Consider the following 18124-nt stretch of genomic DNA (forward strand, 5'->3'; position numbering starts at 1 on the left):
TACTTATTGTAAACTGCCAAGAGCTCTATGGATTGTGCGGGTTATAAATGTTTTAAATGTTCATCGAACTTGATAATACTCTAGAATGCACCCCTAAAAGGCTCTTCTTAACACAAGATTATCTCTACATCAGGAACCAGGCCTTTAATAGAAGTAACTACTGCAGCAGGACATGTTTATCCACTCCTACCCTAGCTGAGATAATATTTAACCATCTCTCTGGCCTCATGTGCAACTTTCTCTAAATCAGTCACTTTATTTTCTAACTTCTCGTATTCTCTTACCTATCTATATGTTAACCATCTCTCTGGCCTTGTGTGCAACTTTCTTTAAATTACTTTCTAACTCTTCTTACTCTCTTACCTATCTATATGTTCCATCTTTGCTTATATCCTACATTGTCAATTAAAATGTTCTATTATGTATTGTGTTGACATTCTAAATAGTATACTATCCAGCTTATTTTCAAAGGAGATCGCCGGCCATCTTCCGACACAAATCGGGAGATGGCTGGTGATCTCCTGAAGCGAAACTTCAAGGGGGCGTGTCGGCATGGTAGCGAAGGCAGGACGGGGGAGGGATGGGGGAGGGACATGGGCGTGCGTTGAGATGGCCGGTTTCGCCTGATAATGGAAAAAAGAAAGCCCGCCTTGACGAGCATTTCGCCGGCTTCACTTGGTCCCTTTTTTTTCAGGTCCAAGTCCCAAAAAAGAGCCCGAACTGACCAGATGATCACTGGAGGGAATCGGGGATCACCTCCCCTGACTCCCCCAGTGGTCACCAACCCCCTCCCACCCTCAAAAAACAACTTTAAAAACTTTTTTTGCAAGCCTCTATGCCAGCCTCAAATGTCATACTCAGGTCCATTGCAGCAGTATACAGGTCCCTGGAGCAGTTTTAGTGGGTGCAGTGGACTTCAGGCAGGCGGACCCAGGCCCACCCCCTTCCCACCTGTTACAATTGTGGTAGAAAATGGGAGCCGTTCAAAACCCACCCGAAACCCACTGTACCCACATGTAGGTGCCCCTTCACCCCTTAGGGCTATGGTAGTGGTGTATAGTTGTGGGGAATGGGTTTTGGGGGGGGCTCAACACCCAAGATAAGGGAGCTATGCACCTGGGAGCTATTTTTTTTTTTAATTTTTTTAGAAGTGCCCCCTAGGGTGCCCGGTTGGTGTCCTGGCATGTGAGGGGGACCAGTACACCACGAATCCTGGCCCTTCCCCATGACCAAATGCCTTGGATTTGGCCAGGTTTGAGATGGCCGGCTTCGGTTTCCATTATGGGCAAAAACCGAGGCCGGCCATCTCAAACCCTGCCATCTCTGACATTTGGGCGGCCCCAACCACATTATCGAAAAAAAAGATGGCCGGCCATCTTTTTCAAAAATACAGTTGGCTCCGCCCACTTGCGGAGCTGGCCCCAGAGATGGCTGGCGCCGTTCGAAAATGCCCCTCCACGCTATACTTTGTATTGTTATTTGAATATTTTTACTGCTGTAATTGGCTATTGAAAGAAATGCCTGTTTGGTATCTGCTATTTTTTCCTTACCTGAGAAAATAATAGAAGTAAATCTATACTCAACAAATGAACAACTGTAGATGGGTAAATTTAACCTAACTATGAGAAACTGCATCACTGAATAAGTATGTAAGTATTGCCACAGTGGGACAGACCAAAGGTCCATCAAGCCCAGCATCCTGTTTCCAACAGTGGCCAATCCAGGTCACAAATACCAGGCAAGATCTCCAAAACGTTCAATACATTTTATGTTGCTTATCCCAGAAATAAGCAGTGGATTTTTCCCAAGTCATCATTATAGTAGCCCAAACCACTGCTATAAGAATCCAATCAACATCACCAGCCAAGAGTGAATGAACACCTATATTTTGTTGTGCTGAATCAAACAAATATAGGGGTTATTTTACAAAGGCGCAGTAGTGTTTTTAACGTGCGCTAATGATTAGCGTCCACTAAATGTGACGCCTGTAGGAATATATGTGTATCTTTAGCATTTAGCGTATGCTTATTTTTAGCGTGCCTTTGTAAAAGGCACACATAGAAAATAATGCTATTGGTGCAAATATTAAAGGAAAAAGTGTGAAAGAAAAGGTGAATTATGTGAGGAAGAAATGAAAAATAAATGGATGACACCGCCATCTAAAAAGTAAACAAATGTGCTGATCTCATTTACCTGAAGAACTGCCAATGGTCTGAATACCAACACTCTGTATCATATCTACTACCTAATAAAAAATGCATATTCAAAAAAAGAGAAAAGAGAATGCATGAGGAACAGAAGAAATAATATTTCAAGATACTAAAATACTCAACCAGTCCCAAAGTGCAACCTAAGGAAATTAGCACATGTGCTCTGAAACACTAAACAGCAGTGTCTGACTCACCCATCATAAGGAGCCCAATATAATAATGGATCACAAGAACTGTGCATATCATGAAAACATATAGTAACCTGTAAATAACATGAATCCACACCATTATAAGGAACACCATAAACAGACCTACTGATAAAATACTTTCAGTGCAAAACCAGCCTGTTTGAAGTTGTTACCCCCCCCCCCCCCCCCCCCCCAGTGAAAACAGAGAATATCATTAACTGTATAGGATAGAGACCAAGTTAAAAATATGCTCTCTCATTTAAGTGACTAACTTCCTCCTGAGACTTCATTTATGTTTATCCATTGGAATCCTATCACTAGAAAACCTTAGTTAGATTTGGAAGATCTTTAATAACAGACACTTCAAAATAGAATTTTAAAAAACTTGAATAAGTTAGGCTTCCTACTAAGAAACCTTTTTTTTCCCCATAAGCATTTTCATCAAGCAATCTTGACTGATGCAGGAAATGACACCCTAAAGAAACCTAAGGCATGAAAATGGTTATAATGAACAATTTTACTGCCCATTTTTTAAAATTCTTTAACACAGGTAGAATAACACTCTGATTCTCACACATAGTAATTTACATAAGGGAATTTTATGGAATTTTTCATGGTGTTAATTAAAAGTTTTAATTAATGTTAATTGCTTCATGTTTTCTTTGGCAACCTGTGCCTTTCCAGATGTTCCACTTTTACTCATCAGATTTTTTCGTAATTATCTATCTCCTTTAAAATTGTTTCTTTCATAACATTTGTTTCTTAAAAATTAATGCCAATGCTAAGCTGCTGCAATCCAGCTTTAACTTAATTAAGAAATGCTATGAGATTTTACCACCAAATCCTTGTACATCAATAATGATGATAATAATTTAAATTTATATAGCCCTTTTCATCCCAACTAGATTACAGTACTTAACATTTTTTGCACATCAGACACATTCAAACAGTCCTCCCTGAGGTAGATATCTTGGGAGTACATTTCTGGCACCTGTACTTCGATAAGTTTCCAAAAGGGAAGGTTGGAGAAGGGAATAATCTTATTATGACCTAATTGGAACTGAGTGAACAGATATTTAGAATGATAAAAGTAACCTGCCCAGGATTATCTAGAGGTGGGAGTCTTGAATTAAACACTACATCACGTTTCTTAACTCATAATTTAATTATGCAACTAGAAGTCCTAAATATTCAATTAACCCCTTCATCCCCCCCCCCCTCCTCTCATTTCAGTTGTGTCATTTAGGCTATATGAGTCATTAGGAGAAGACTGTAGATAATATGCAGTAACTTCAAGACAGACAGTGGTACTTTTAACAAACATTAAAACAGGGCAGCCCAAATCAAGATGCATTATCAGCATCACATCCACAGAGCTGCCAAGTTACCCATTCCAGGATGGAGAATTTTTGGCCGGTCCTGGTTTTAAACTTACATCCCAAAGCAGCATAGGACTTGTAGTCCATGATTCTAGCCATTGAAATCAGTGCTGCGGGTCCCATAATGCACCAGGATGAGGTTGGCAGAAATCCAGGACCGGCCAAACAGTCTCCCTCCTGGAATGGGTAACTTGGCAGCTCTGCATCCATTACCACCTCACTCCTCACTATCACAGAATGGGTTCCACTGACACAGGCCATAGCTTCAGGACTCTGAGGACCACCAATCATGCTGTACCTCATAGGCGTCCCGTATAAGAGGCTTGGGGAGGCTAAGCCTCCCCAGCCCAACCATGACCTTTCCCTGGCTGTTGCCCCCACAAATGCAGGGCTGGGCAGTGCTGCAGCCAGGCAGCTCTCCGACGGTCCCTCCTTCCTTCCCGCTCTCAGCTCCCCAACCGGCAGCCTTTCTCCTCCTCCTCCCCCATGCATGCGTGTGTTTTAACCCTTTTACTTTCCATGGCAGTGACGTCAGTGACGAAAAAGGCACTGTGGGCTCGCCTCTGGCTCCAGCTTCTCCCTTTCCTCTTCACACAGTGTCCCACCTTCTGCGATGATGCATTTCCTGTTTCCGCGAGGGCGGGACACCGTGTGAAGAGGGACGGGAAAAGCTGGAGGCGAACCTGCTGTGCCTTCTTCTTCACCAACATCGCTGCCATGGAGAGTAAAAGGGTTAAACGCTTGGGGGGGCAGAAAGGAACGGAGAGGAGGGCTGTCAGGGAGCTGAGGGAGGGCAGGGAGAATCGCTGAACATGGATGGGAGGGGAGGGCAGGGCAGGGGGAGTGAACAGATTGCTGGAAATGGAGAGGAGGGGAGGACAGGGGGAGAGAAGAGATCGCTGGACATGGAGAGAAGGGGAGGACAGGGGGAGAGAAGAGATCGCTGGAGAGGAGGGGAGGGCAGGGGGAGAGAACAGATCACTGGACATGGAGAGGAGGGCAGGGGGACAGAACAGATCACTAGAGAGGAGGGGAGGGCAGGGGAAAGAGGAGAATTGCTGGACATGGATGGATGGATGGAGGGGAGAGCAGGGGAGAGAGGAGAATTGCTGGACATGAATGGAGGGGCAGGGGAGAGAGGAAATTTGCTGAAGATGGATGGAGGAGAGGGCAGGGGAGAATGGAGAGTTGCTGGACATGGATGGATGGAGGGGAGGGCAGGGGAGAGAGGAGAATTGCTGTACATGGACAGATGAATGGGGGTAGAGGAGAGAGGAAATTTGCTGGATATGGGTGGATGGAGGGGATGGCAGGGGAGAGAGGAGAATTGCTGGACATGGATGGATGGAGGGGACAGGGGAGAGAGAGGAAATTTTCTGGATATGGATGGATGGAGGAGAGGGCAGGGGAGAACGGAGAGTTGCTGGACATGGATGGATGGAGGAGAGGGCAGGGGAGAATGGAGAGTTCCTGGACATGGATAGAGGGGAGGGAAGAGAGAAGAATTGCTGGACATGGATGGATGGAGGGCAGGGAAGTCAGGAAGGAGATGCACATGGATGGAGGGGAGGGAAGAGAGGAGAAATGCTGGACATGGATGGAGTGGAGGGCAGGGAAGAGAGGAGAAATGTTGGACAAGGATGGAGGGAAGGAAAGACAAAGGAAGGAGATGCACATGGATGGAGGGGAGTGAGGAGAAATGCTGGATATGGATAGAGGGAAAATTGCTGAATTTAAGGGCTGGATTGGAACACTTTGAGGGCAGATGTTGAAACTGGAGAAAGGATAGGGACAGGGCTACAGATGGTAGACAAGACGCATAAGGACACAGAAGGATGGTGGACATGGTGACAGAAAAAATATCATATGGAAAGAAGACACTGCATAAAACAGAAGACACTGGGACCAAAGCTAATAAAAAAAACTAAATGCTCAAACAGCAAAGGTAGAAAAATTTTTTTATTCAGAATTTATTAATTGGAATGCGTCAGCTTTTGGAAATGTGCATCTGTGATGTCTTGAATGTAACTTTCAATTTTTCTAGTATTGCTGCATGCTGAGTCTGACTTCTTCAGGTAACTTTCCAGTTCAGTATTTTGCCTTCATATCTATTGTGTCATGTATTTTTCATGACAAGATGTGTGATCAAGATGCAGTATTCTGCTAGCGTGTAGTATTTGCAGCCCTTTTTGGGTTTTTTTTTTTTTGTTTCACTAGATTGTGTACTGGTGTTTTAGAGCCCGGTGTAATTATAGTGCTGCCTTTCCACGCATAAGGTTGCAGCTCGTCCTGTCCTTGGAATTAGTGCTGTTATGGTTTGGTAAGGTTATGAGTGTGTTTTTGCACAAGTTTGTGTATAGTGTTTTGCAGTGGAGAGATTGTGTGTTGGACTTACTGAGGTGGCACCAAAACATCAGAAAGGGTGTAGAGCCTAAATCATGACACACTACCTCTTGAAGGATTTACATATGGTCATTAATAAAAGGAGCTCATTGTGAACACTATCCACCCTAAAAGGGTGTTTTGTGGCTCTACATGAGAATTGTGCTATTATGATCCCTTGTTTCATATTGCTGACGGTCTGCATTTTCCGTATGGGTGCTATATTGGTGTATTAGGTTCTGCCCAGTGTAATATTTATGGTACAGTAAGGTTCTGAGTGTGTTTTTGCACAAAGTTGTGCATAGTGTTTTGCAGTTGAGCGATTGTGGTTAGTATATGCTTTGAGCAACCACTTTATTCTTTGACATATGATCTAATATCTAAATTTAATAAAATTTTAATTAACAAGGATCTTTTTAGATAGCTTGTTTGTTTTTTGGTATGCAAGTTTGTTGATTACATCCATGTTATTTTATTTGCATTCATGTTCTTATCACTTTTTAATATATATGCTTTTGGTATTGATCTTTTTGTTTATTTTGAATGCTATATGTGGTCATTAGGTCGTTACAGTTAATTATGGCTTATAATGATTTACATTTTGGATTCACATCATTCTTACTACAGGGTTTTTTTTTAGGGGGGGGGGGGTTGGTACAGATTTGCAAGTTTATTTTTAACACAGAACAGCATTTTTACTCAAAGTCCCCCTTGGTTTATCATTGCAGTACAGATGCTGTCATTCAGTACTAGGTCATTCTGGCACTCTCAGCAATCATTGTTTAGCTTCGGCATGGGAGTACGGGCAGAGTGCCAACATTCTATACACGCAGTGACAGCAACATTTGGTCTTGCTTACATATGGTATGATTACTTTAACATTTAGCCTTTGCAATTGATATTGGGCATTTTTCAAAAAGGTGCATATTTTATAGTTGCCTCTGTTGAGTTTCATTAATGAATTGCTGTCTGAACACAGCTAGAATTTTAGGACTCCACATATAAACTGAGAGTGCACAGCTGTCCATGTTGGCATATGGACCTTTTAAATTTTGTTTTAAATTGATATTAGGGTATTATTTGATAATAAGAAGTTAGCCTAATGAAAGCACAAACTCATATTTATTGATATAATTTTTTTCTTTGGAATGATTCCTGCCAGTTGACATCAGAATAGGGTGTTGCTTCTGCTCATAAAGTGTAGGCAGACTTACACGGGACCTTACTTTTGTTGCAGAGCCAGAAGTATGGCATTTTGATTTTAGTTGTAAGTGCCTTTATTATGGAGAAATGTGATAACTTTATATTTAGAGACAGTTGTAGTATGCCTCAATAGCAGAACATTTAAGACCCTGTCTAGATTAGATTAGATTTTTTATTTCCTTCTAGTCCGCCCTTATCCAGAATGGATTACAATAAAACATGCATAAAAACAATCAACAAGAACAAAAGAAAAATCAAACAGATTACAAATACAATAGTCAATCAAAACAGAAGAAAGCCTTAAACAAGAGGAAGTCTCTGAGTTGCTTTCAGAATGCAGTGCCACTGGTTTCACACTTGGTCGTAATTCAATTGGACCATGGATGGAAAAAGTTCCCAGCTTTGTGAACACTCCAAACGTAAATGTTGTAATGCAGGAACCAAGAGCAACTGCTAATTTTTGGATTGCAATGATCGGGACAGTGTATACCACTGTAATGCAGTTTCAAATAAACAGCTGTTTCCTGATACAAAGCCTAATGAAACAAAAGCAATAAGTTATACTACCACTACTACTTATCATTCCTAAAGTGCTACTAGACTTACGCAGCGCTGAACACCTGAACATGAAGAGACAGTCCCTGCTCGACAAAGCTTACAATCTAATTAGGACAGACAAACAGAACAAACCAGAGATAAGGGAATGTTAAAGTGAGGATGATAACATAAGGGTTCTGAACAAAGTGAATAAGGGTTAGGAATTAAAAGCAGCATCAAAAAGGTGGGCTTTTAGCTTAGATTTGAAGGCGGCCAGAGATGGAGCTTGACATACCGGCTCAGGAAGTCTATTCCAGGCATATGGTGCAGCAAGATAAAAGGAACGGAGTCTGGAGTAAGCAGTGGAGGAGAAAGGTGCAGATAAGAGAGATTTACCAGTGAACGGAGTTCCCGGGGAGGAATGTAGGGAGAGATGAGAGTGGAGAGGTACTGAGGAGCTGCAGAGTGAATGCACTTATAGGTCAATAAGAAGAGTTTGAACTGTATGCAGAAACGGATAGGAAGCCATTGAAGTGACTTGAGGAGAGGGCTAATATGAGCATAACGACACTGGCGGAATATTAGTCATGCAGCAGAGTTTTGAACAGATTGAAGAGGAGAGAGATGGCTAAGTGGGAGACCTGTAAGAAGCAAGTTGCAATAGTCTAAGTGAGAGGTGATAAGAGTGTGGATGAGGGTTCTGGTAGTGTGCTCAGAAAGGAAAGGGTGAATTTTGCTGGTATTATAGAGAAAGAAACGACAGGTTTTAGCAGTCTGCTGAATATGTGCAGAGAAGGAGAGGGAGGAGTCGAAGATGACCCCAAGGTTACGAGCTGATGAGACAGGAAGGATGAGAGTGTTATCCACAGAAATAGAGAATGGGGGAAAGATGAGAAGCTCAGTCTTGGTCATGTTTAGTTTCAGATGGTGCTGAGACATCCAGGCAGCAATGTCAGACAGGCAGGCTGATACTTTGGCTTGGATTCCTGCTGAGATTTCTGGTGTGGAGAGGTAGATCTGGGAGTCATCAGCATAAAGATGATACTGAAAACCATGGGATGAGATCAGAGAACCAAGGGAAGAAGTATAGATGGAGAAAAGAAGAGGTCCCAGGACAGATCCCTAGGTACACCAACTGACAGTGGGATAGAAGTAGAGGAGGATCCACTAGAGTATACGCTAAAGGTACGCTGGGATAGATAAGAAGAAAACCAGGAAAGAACAGAGCCCTGAAATCCAAGTGAGGACAGCATATCAAGGAGTAGGCTGTGATCAACAGTGTCAAAAACAGCAGATAGATCGAGAAGGGTGAGGATAGACTAGAGACCTTTGGATCTGGCCAGGAACAGATCATTGGCAACTTTAGCAAGCGGAGTTTCAGTTGAATGAAGGGGGCGAAAGCCAGATTGAAGTGGATCAAGTATACCTTGAGATGAAAGAAAGTCAAGGCAACGGTGGTGAACAGCACGTTCAAGTATCTTGGATAGGAAAGGGAGGAGGGAGATGGGGCGATAGTTGGAAGGACAGGTAGGGTCCAATGAAGGTTTTTTAAGGAGTGGTGTGACTACGGCATGTTTGAAGGCATCAGGAACAGTCGCAGTGGACAGTGAAAGATTGAGGATATGACAGATAAAAGGGATGACAGTAGGAGAGATAGTGTTAAGTAGATGGGTGGGAATAGGATCAGAGGAACAGATAGTTGGTTTTGAGGAGGAAATAAGATGTGTAGTTTCCTCTTCAGTGATTTTGGAAAAGGAAGAAAATGAGGCAGGGGTTGGAGGGTTGAGAGAATGGAAGGAGAGGTGGAGGTGACCTGGTTAAGAATTCAAGTTTAATCTTGTGAACCTTATCATGAAAGAACTCAGCCAGAGTCTGGGGGGAAAGTGAAGGGGGGTTGGAGGTGAAGGCACTTTGAGGAGAGAGTTCAGTGTGGCAAAGAGACGTCGAGGGTTTGAACCAAGAGAATTTGTCAACTAGATGTAATAGTCCTGTTTGGCAAGTAAAAGAGCAGACTGGAAGGAGGTCAGCAAGAATTTGAAATGTATGAAGTCAGCATGGGCACAAGATTTCAGCCAAAGGCGTTCGGCAGAGCGGGCACAGGAACGTGGTAGCGGATTCTAGAGGTCAGCCAAGGCTGGGGTTTGGTACGTTTTACAGAACGGGGAATGGGAGGAGCAAGAGTATCCAGAGCAGAGGAGAGAATAGTATTATAGGAAGAGACAGCCTCATTGACAGACTTGGATAACATGGAGGGGCATAATTAAATGTCACCGGCCAAATAGATCGTCGGTGATCTATGTTGGTGGCAGCGCTACAGCTGGCCGGAACCGTATTATCGAAAAAGATGGCCGGCCATCTTTTTTTTTCAATAATACGGTTTAGCCCGGCCAAATGCCTTGGAGTTCGCTGGGTTTGAGATGGCCGGGTTTGTTTTTCAGCAATAATGGAAAGTTATGTCAGCCATCTCAGACCCCGGCCAAATTCAAGGCATTTGGCCGTGGGAGGAGCCAGCATTTTTAGTGCACTGGCCCCCCTGACATGCCAGGACACCAACCAGCCATCCTAAGGGTCACTGCGGTGGACTTCAGAAAAGCTCCCACGTGCATAGCTTCCTTACTTTGGGAGCTGAGCCCCCCAAACCCACTACCCACAAATGTACTGCACCCACTAAAATTGCTCCAGGGACCTGCATACAGCCTCTAGGACTTATTGCTGCTGTATAACTTTGGCACACCAGTTCACACTTGAAGACTAATCTCTCTGAAAAAGTCCTTTCTTCAAATAAGCACTTTTACTCACAGTTAACTGCAGATCAGAGGTTGTGCCCCACTGGCAAAGAGTCCCCTGGTACTAAGATTAGCAGTAGGTCAGAGCTGGCACAATGTTGTACAATGCCCTTTTTCAGCGCCATACAAGGTAAGAACTATGTTCTCTAACGTGGGTAACACAGAAAAGGGAACTAAAACTGGCTTACAATAATGGCCACTACTGCATGGACTACAACAGGAAACAAAACAGGGCACACTCTGACCCAGTTAGCAGGGGGGGAAAAGCACCATGGGAGTAGAGCCCAGTACCCTACACCCACCACAATGCATTGCTAATGTGACTCTGCAGGGCACCTAACAGAAAAGGTGTCACACTCACCCGAGAGCCACATCGCAACCAGGGAAAGGCTTTCGGAGGATACAACACATTCTGCTGTCATGGAGGTGGGTACGGCATTTGAGGCTGGCATACAGGCTGGCAAAAAAGGTTTTTAGTTTTATTTTTTTAGTATGGAAGGGGGTTGGTGACCACTGGGGGAGTGTGTGGAGGTCATCCCCCATTCCCTCCAGTGGTCATCTGGTCAGTTGGGGCACCTTTTTGAGGCTTGGTCGTGAAAATAAAACGACCAAGTAAACCCAGCGAAATACTGCTTAACGCTGCTTTTTTTTTTTTCATTATCGGCGAAAGCCGGCCATCTGGTAGCCATGCCCATGCCCGCCCATGCCCCGCCTTCGCTAATCTACCGACACGCCCCCTTGAACTTTCGCCGGCGAAGCAACGGGAAAGCGGCGATGCTGTCTAAAATGCCGCTTTTGATTATACCGATTTCGCCGCTTTTAAGAAATCGCTGGCCATCTCCTGATTTGTGTTGGAAGATAGCTGGCGATCACTTTCGATTATAAGCTGGATAGTGGTAGAGAAGAGATTAGAAACATTGGAGGGCAGAGTAGAAGGGTTAATAGCCTGAAGATTCCTAAATGTATTGGTTAAGATTGGTGTTTAAGTGTGAAAGTTATCAGATGATGGTAGGAGAGGGGAAGACTTGAGGCACAGAAACTGGAGAGTTAGCATCCTCCATTGATCTGGTAGCCATTTCAGGTACTTCAAACAAGGAGAACATCCCATTAACTATCGCACTGCCAAGTTCATTACCATTTGAAGTGCCTGAACAGAATACTTCGGCAGCCCAAGATATACAATGCTACAGTAATCAAGACTACTAAATATCATAGACTGCAGTACCATTTTAAAATTACACCAAGACAAAATGGGCTTTGAACAAGATAGCATTCTCAGTTTGAAGTATAGAGAACGAACCAATGTCTGAACTTATGCTCTGAATGTAAAGGTTGAATCCAACACAATCCCCAAGTTTTTAAGTTGTTTAACAATCTTAATTGGTACACCCATTGGTACCATTTCAGCTGGTAATTCAATAGAAGGATCTGAAACAATCCACATTATTTCTGTTTTAGCTACATTCATTTGCATCCAATTTTTGTTCAGTCAGTCCATCACAACCTCAAAAATCAGATGCAACTGAGATAATACAGTATCAATCATAGATACTGGCAGAAAAATTTGAATATCATCAGCATAAATCTTTCTGACTCTTCCTACTTTTTTACCTATCTATGTTACATCTTTGCTTTACCCTTCACTATTAATTATAATGTTCTATTATGTATTGTGTTGACATTGTAAATAGTATACCATGCCATGCCTTGTATTGTTTTTGAATATTTTTACTGCTGTAATTGTCTATTGCTCATGTCAGTGCCGTAGCGAGGGTGCCTGACACCCGGGGCGGGTTGCCGCTGCGCACCCCCCCCCCCCCCCCGGGTGCAGGGCACGGCGCCCCCCCCCCCCCCGAAACGCACCCTACCTTTCAGTGGGAGGCAGGCGGGAGGGCCGATCTGCCCCCAGTGCACGTCACTGGGAGCTGCGTTGGCTCTGCTGCTTCCCTGCTTTCTCTGCCCCGGAACAGGAAGTAACCTGTTCCGGGGCAGAAAGAGCAGGGAACCAGCGAGCCGACACCCCTCCCAGCGCGTGCACCCGGGACGGACCGCCCCACCGCCCCCCCCCCCTTCCTACGCCACTGGCTCATGTTTGATCTATTCTTACTGTACACCGCCTTGAGTGAATTCCTTCAAAAAGGCAGTAGATAAATCCTAATAAATAAATAAATAGGAAACTCCTAAAGATTATAACAAAATACACAATGGCTGATAAAACTGATCCTTATGGCACCCCAGTTGCTAATTGATGTTCATATGACAACCCAGTGCTCATACATCCTACAGCTTTTTTGTCACTCAAAAATGAACAAAACCATTTGAAGACTGTTCCCACAAGGTCACAGGCACCAAGTTGCTACAATAAAATGCCATGATCTACTGTGTCAAAGGCTGCTGATATATCCAAAGAAGCAAAAAAAAAAAACAACCATTTATGTGTATCTAGACCTAGTCTTAACTCATCCACTATGGAAGTTAACAAAACCTCCATGCTATATCCCTTGTGGAAACCAAAGGGAAAGGGAAATGGGACTTGATATACTGCCTTTCTGAGGTTTTGCAACTACATTCAAAGCGGTTTACATATATTCAGGTACTTATTTTGTACCAGGGGCAAACATATGTGCAATACTGAGATTGCATTAACACATTTTTGTTGATTTTTTTTATTTATATATTCTCGTTGTTTATTTTGAGGATAGATGTTTTAGTGTGCCCATAAATAATGATGCAAGGTTTGCTTATATCCAGCTTTTTAGCATATGTTTTAATATATCTATATCTATCTATATATCTATGTATATAGATAGATTGATTTATGTTCTTTTCATATATGTCTGGAATTTTAAACAAGGTTTGTTTCATGTTCCTTAATGCCAATGTGGTTAACTTTCTTTCCCCCTTTTTATGCATATTGACAATGTATATTCCCCTTTTTTCTATGTATTTATGTGCTATCATTTAGATGTTTAGGGTTAGATTCTATATATCACACCTAAAAATTTGGCGCTGAAAAAATACAACTAAATTTAGGTGTACTGAAGGGAGATTCACAGGAACATTTCTAAAACAGATTAGGGTGTAGATGTCAAGACCGTTTCTGAATTTGGAGATGGGGCTGCTACCCTCTTGGATTCCAAGAAGGAACTTAAGTGTAACGGATCATTAAAAAAATATTTCACAGAATTCAGTTTCACTACACACTTACATGGAAAATTCAGCCAAAAAAGCCCTCCTAACTGATAAACAGAAGAACGGAACTTAAGAAAACTTTGACGTCTCTTTTAAGTTGCTTTAGATACAGCAAGAAGTATTCTAATTTTATAACCAAGAAAGGTTTCTTTCTATGTCGGAAAAATTGTTTTAATATCCAATCCCTATCTGGTTGTAACACAAAAGTCACAATGAGCGTTGCAGGTTTTAAACAGGATGCCTCTTTTTATGTACTATCAAGCCATGTGGAAACTTGAACCTAGCATATCTCATGCAAAGACTGACCCCCCCCCCCCCCCCCCCCCCCCCCCCCCCATGTTCCCAGTTAGATATTAAAGCCACTCGTGATTATGTTTGTTTTATTATTTATAGCCCACCTTTATCCAAAGTTATCCAAGGTGGGTAGCGAAACAAAATACACAATAAAAGTGAACAAACAACTAACATAAATGCAGCTCATAAATTTGATTCAACAAATAACTTTTTAGCATCGATTTAAAAGATGCAGCATTCTGTTGTAACTTCAGCACTAAAGGTAACATCCAATTCTGCAGAACCAGCTACAGAGAAGGTGCCAGTTCTAGTAATACTCAAATGCAGATGTTTTAAATTCAGTATGACAAGGTCACACACACTTGCTGAATGCAGTCACCTTGGCGGCACATATCATTGCAGTACATTTCACAAATAAAAAGAATGGAATTTGATATAATCCAAATTTACCAGTAGCAGCAGCTTAAATTTAATTCTCTGCACCACAGGAAACCAGCGCAATTGCTCTAATAAGGGACAAATATGCAACAGAATTCTGCACTGTCTGTAATGCCTGTACACATGAAATGGGCAAAACCAAATATACAATATTACATTAATCCAAGGTGCTAAAAATCATTGCTTGTATCACCTTCAGAAAAATCACCTCTAGATAGCATAGTTCACAACTTTATAATCATAACTTAAATAATGTTTAATCACTGCCTGGATCTGGGGCCTAAAGGTCAAAGATGAGTCCACAATAACCCCCAGATTCGATACCTCAAAAGAAACAGCAACAGGCACCCCAGCCAGGGAAACAGTTGGGAGAAAACTTGGAGCCACGTTAGAGGAGACAAACACCTCTGTTTCACTCACATTCAATTGCAACCAGTTATGTGTCATCCACTCCAATATCCCCTCAAATATCTCCTGTGATCTTGCTATGGTAACAGTCATTGATGACAATAATTGGACAAAATTGGATGTTGCCTTCGTAAACCCAATAGGACATGTCAACAACTTGCACAAAGGACTTAAGTACAAATGGAACAGTGCAGTAGCAATGGCAGTCTCCAGCGTATGAACCTGCGGTAAACTATCCCCAATATGAACCTATGTTTTTCCAACAAGAAATGCATGGAACTACAGCACTATGGTTCCCACATGGCCATATTCTTGCAACCAAGACAACATAATCTGATGATCCAGCATATCAAATGCTGCAGAGATGTCCAGAAACATCAGAAAATAATCTGTATGTTTATCCAAACCATGATGCATTTCATCCACAGTGGCAGTAATCAATGCCTCTGTGCTGTGGGCCTTATGGAAGCCATACTGATATGAATCCAACACAGGATGTCGAGTCAAATATTCATCCAATTGTGCATACACAGATTTTACAACAATCTTATCTATCACTGATAATGAAAGCCAGTTTTAGAACAATGTCTATCATTAAAATCAACAATTGGGTTATTAAGAAGCATCATAAGAGGATGGAAGATAAATTAACATAATTCTCAATCCATGCAGTTATCTACTTCATTAAAAGATACTATGCACCATTTATTTGGCATAAAGATTGGTGATTCACTTTAAACTAACACCCATATCACTCAAACCCCCTTTCCTTTCTATAATTCAGTGGTGGCCAGCAAACACATAAATTGTCTTTGAATACCCAGCCCAGTATACTGAACTTTTACCCAAAATGGTAGAAATCCAAATAGAGATAACTGGACAAAAGAGTGGGCCTGCTCATCTTTATCTGCTATCATTTTCTGTACTATGTTACCCCAATAAAAATCAAAATGGGGGGGGGTCTGTTATGACTTGTAAAATACCATCATAGCATGAAATCAAACAAAACATTACAAAACATTCTGCCTTTCTTTTCCATATCAAAGAGCAATGTATCAAAGAACAATGGATCGAAGAGTTTAAATTAAATTATACTTTTATTAAAATTGCCCGACTTGGCCACATTTTGCCAATGGTAAGCTGCTTCAGGGGCAGCATCTGTCAATCAAACAAACAACAAATTAAAAACAAAACTACAATAAATAATGAAATACAAAAAAACCCCACTATAAATAATGAACTTAGTCAAAATCATAAATAAAACAGGCATGATAAATGACATGGCATAAGAGCAACCAAATAAATTGATCCATTATTGTTCTTTAGACTACAATCTGTGGATCACAATTGTCTCTCTAGTGTTGTCACCATTGTTTCCTTTTCCATCTGCCATTTTGAAATAAGAATACTTGAAGCATTTAATGTTAGGAGGTTGAGCATAATGGACTAGATTCTATATACGATGCCTGAAAAATCTACGACAATAATATTTCCACCTAGGGGTATTCAGTAAACTGTGTCTAGATTTAGCTGTGGTTTATAGAATATGCCTAGTGGCCATGCCTGTGCCTGATTCTAGGCGCCTCCATTTTCGCCAAATAAAACTTTGTGTAAATACCAGTACCTAAGATAGGAGCAGAGCAGGTGTATTCTATAACCATGTGTGTAGATTTTCGGAATGCCCATGGCCATGCCCCCTTTTTTGCAGTGCATTAGAATTTACTCGCACCACTTTACAGAATATGCCTAGCAAATTGTTCATGTAACTTCTAATTAATTACAGAATATGACCTGATTTGCACATATAATTTTGGTCACACTATATAGAATCCAAGGGAAAATGTATAGTATTATTAAATGTGGAGGAATAGCCTTAGTGCAGTAGCCTGAGAACCTAAGGAACTGGGTCTTATTCTCACTGCAGCTCTTTGTGACGCTGGGCCAGTCACTTAACCCTCAATTGCCCCAGGTACCTGTTTATAATATATGAACCATTTTGATTATAACCACAGAAAGGCAGTATATCAGCATATCAAATCCCCCCCCCCCCCCCCCCCCCATATTTACTGCATTTGAAGCTGAGCAAAACACTAGTATGACAACCAAGTTAAAAAGCTTGTTTCACAGTAAAAACATTTTTTTAAATAAGCACACTGCCAGTGCATATAATTAGAGCTATTCTTCATTTTCCTACAATTCTGACAAAATGTTAGGATCATTTTTTTAATTTACACATTATAAGCCTGATAACAAAGGCAATTAATTTCTTGCACTACAGCATCCTTTAACAGTTACCATTTAGAACTGCTCACAACCAAAAGTGGTAGAACAGAAAATTCTTGCAGAGAAGCTGCTCACATGCCTTCCCTAAGAAAAGATACATTAATGGACAGGCTTTAGCCAGTTATAATAGCACCCTAACTAATGAAGGAGATTTCTTTTAATGCTATTTCTTTAATTTAAAAAAATTGTGTTCAGAGCTGTTACACAAACTACAGGACCCATCTATTGAGAAAGTAGATTTTGAAGCTGACAAGTCCTAAATGTCAGACCCTGCAAGTGACATGGAGACAGTCAGCCTCAAAACAGGTGCAATTTCTCATAGCTGTTATCTGCCTCCTAAGTTATTTGGGCTTGGTTCATGATCATCACTAGGGTAATTTTTAACAGGGTGCTTAGAATGTGAATTCACAGAGGAACATATATTGTACCTATTTTATAAAGGCAACATACGTGCTTATGTATGCCATTTTACTGAGAAGGTGGTGGATGCCCATCCAGTAGAGGTGGTAGGGACAAAAAACTGACAGAATTCAGAAAAGTCATGGGATACACACAGAGGATCTCTATCTAGCAAGACAAAGCATAACAGAGGGGTGTAACCTGCGCAGAATGGCAAGTGCAATACTTAACAAAGGCAGAGAGGAGGTTGGTCCCGGGGTCCAGTTCACAGAGGCAGTAAGTTCGTAGAGGCAGTAGGTTCCCAAAGAATATACAATCCACACAAGTTTGGATATATAAAGTATATTATATTTGCAGATATGTATAGGCTCACAGCACTTAGTACAGGTATATGATACAAGGCTGTCTCTGGGTGTGTGTTTAGA

Source organism: Microcaecilia unicolor, chromosome 9 (assembly GCF_901765095.1).
Source record: "Microcaecilia unicolor chromosome 9, aMicUni1.1, whole genome shotgun sequence".
Taxonomy (NCBI): domain Eukaryota; kingdom Metazoa; phylum Chordata; class Amphibia; order Gymnophiona; family Siphonopidae; genus Microcaecilia; species Microcaecilia unicolor.